This window comes from Nannospalax galili, unplaced genomic scaffold, assembly GCF_000622305.1.
Source record: "Nannospalax galili isolate Female #2095 unplaced genomic scaffold, S.galili_v1.0 scaffold8356, whole genome shotgun sequence".
NCBI classification, from domain to species: Eukaryota; Metazoa; Chordata; class Mammalia; order Rodentia; family Spalacidae; genus Nannospalax; species Nannospalax galili.
In genome coordinates this window covers 27319-30134 of record NW_008337288.1, presented here as the reverse complement: position 1 = coordinate 30134, position 2816 = coordinate 27319, and positions in this window count along the sequence as shown.

The following is a 2816-nucleotide window of genomic DNA, read 5'->3' as shown; positions in this document are numbered from 1 at the left end:
CCTCTGCCTCCCAAGTGCTGGGATTAAAGGTGTGAGCCACCACACCTGGTCTCACACTCAACTTTTTTAGTAGGAGAAAGGCAGATTTTTTTTTTTTTAGTAAAGAAGTAAAAGGGTACCAAGGTCTGAGCTATACTGTAGCCCAGATGGGTTACACTGTATTCTCTAGAGGTGAATCCTGGCAGACCACTGGATAATGACAATGCCGTTTGCTAAGACCTGTTAGGCATTTGTGTATTTAAGGCCTGGAAGGAACAGCCCAACAGGCCTTTCAATTTTCTACCCTAGGCTAAGATAGTAAAGTGATTTAATATTTCTAACAGCAGGACAGTGAGCCTGATTCCCAACGAAAGGCCAAGGCCCCTCCTTCTGTTACATACATCTTGTTGTGGATGTCAATGGCACACAGGCAGCGAATCACTGAGGAGAGCAGTGTCCATATCCCAAAGGTACGAGCTTGGAGACCATTCACTGTGTAATGGAAAAAGCAAGAGTGTTGAGAAGGGGAGGGTGAGGCGAACTTCCCCCAGAACTCTTCCTTCTTTCCAGGTGGTTCACAGCAGGTTGCTGAGTCTGACTCCCTGGCCCAGTGGCTAGGCAGCGTGGAAGCTCTGATGCTACCCCTGGAGAATGGGATGGAAGGAATTCTGAAAGCTCTGTGGATCCTCTTCAGATGCCTACAGTTGGGAACTGAACCCAGGTCCTCTGCAAAGGCAGCCAGTGTTTTGAACTGCTGAGCCATCTCTCCAACCCCTCAGGCTACATTCTTTAAAAACCAAGTTGATGGCTTTTCTAATGAAAAGACTGGACACATTTCTCTAGTGTGAGATGCTCACACTAGATGGAGTCCTTCTCCAGGCCTAACCAGTTGAGGGTCAAGTGAAATTCTCCATCTACAGGCTCTTCTGGAGCCTACTGGACCAGCACACACCCTCCAGCAAGACACATGCCCTGTGTGCTTCTCTGTCTCAACTTTAAATTCAAAGGGTCACACCAGAGAGCTTCTAAATTTCTGTGCATCTATACAGAGTTCCATGACTACTTGTGGGCAGCATTTGAGGGTTAAAAAATATATACTCTTTCAGGTTCTTGACTCCTATTATAGTTGAACTTTGTCCAAAATAAGCCTCAGCCTACTTAATTTCATTTCTACCTAGATGTTGCAGAGAAATGAGCTAGGTCAGAGCCTGAATCTGGGTTATAAATGTGACACAGAATCAACCGTCAGCTGCTGTCAATCAGTGCTGTAGCTCCAAGTACCCCCAAGCCAACGAGGTGAAGCACTAGCTGCAGAATACCCTCTTCTTAGTGAAGCGACGTGGCAAGTCACGAAAGGCTACCACGAGCTCGAGATCTACTTTGGAGATGAATCCACTTAGGGACTACATCACAGTTTGGGAAGACCTTGGATGAGTAACTGGTCACCCACCACATGGACTATAAACCTTGTGTACCATGCTCTTATTTCTGGTGAGGGGTTCTAAGATATAGTGAAGGCTTTTTAAAAAATATTTTATTTATTATCTTTATTTTATGTGTATGAGTATACTGCCTGCATAAAGGTGCATGCATGTGTGTCATGCAGTGCCCAAGGAGGTCAGAAGAAGGCATTAGATCCCCTGGAACTGGAGTTACTGACAGGTTGTTAGCTGCCATGTAGGTGCTGGGAATTGAACCCAGGTCCTCTATGAGATCAGCCAGTGCTCTTAACTGCTGAGCCTTCTTCAGCTCTGCAAAAGGCTTCTTTATCGCCTTTAAAAAAACAAACAACAACAACAACAAAAAACCAGACAGGGTCTACCTGTAGCTTCAGCTGGTCTAGAATTCACTAGGTAGACCAGGCTGGCCTCCATCTCACAGAGATCCACCAGCCTCTGCTTCCTGAGTGCTGGGAATAAAGCTGTGTGCAACTTTGCCCAGCTCTTTATGGCTTTCTAGTGAGTATCCCAAAGTCAACAGCCATTTTCTTTCCTTGCTTATCCTTATGTGTGTATTCCTATACAAATAAAATTGTCCAGGGCAGTGTCAAATAAATGAAGAGAAATCCAGAGAAGATTGCGGGCGGAAAAAGGTCAAGTATTTCTCACCATTACCCTAGCGGCTACCAAAAGCTGGCTTGAGCAACATCAGAACCACCTGGAGGTTTTTAGGAACTGGATTCCCAGCCAGGTCTAATAATTGTATTTAGAAAGGGAAATGAGTGCTTGTGCTTTGATTTTTTTAAAAAATTTTTAAACATTTATTTTTATTTTATGAATGTTATGCCTTGCATGTATGTAAGGGCACCTATGTTGTGCAGTACTGCAGAGGACAGAAGAGGGCACTGGATCTCCTGGAAATGGAGTTACAGCTGGTTGTTAGCCACCATGTGGGTACTGGGATTTGAACCCAGGTCTTCTCCAAGAGCAGCCAGTGCTTGTAACCATTGAGCCATCTCTCCAGCCACTGACTTGAAATTTTTTTAAAAGATTCATTTATTTTATCTGTATGAGTGTTTTGCCCACGTTCTGTAAGTATACCATGTGCATGCAGTGCCCATGGAGGCCAGAAAAACACACTGGATTCCCTGGAACAAAAGTTACAGACACTTATCAGCTGTTTTGTGGGTGCTGGTAACCAAACTAGGTCTTCCTGGAAGAGCAGGAAGTACTCTTAACTGCTGAGCATCTCTCCAGTCCCCTTGATTGACTTTAAGTAGCCTGGGTCATTTTGATGCAGTCTGGCTTGGGAACCAACAGTATGTCACTGTTACACAGAATATGCTTCCTTAAATTATTTTCTTTTTCTTATTTAATTTTTTTGAAAAGATTTATTTA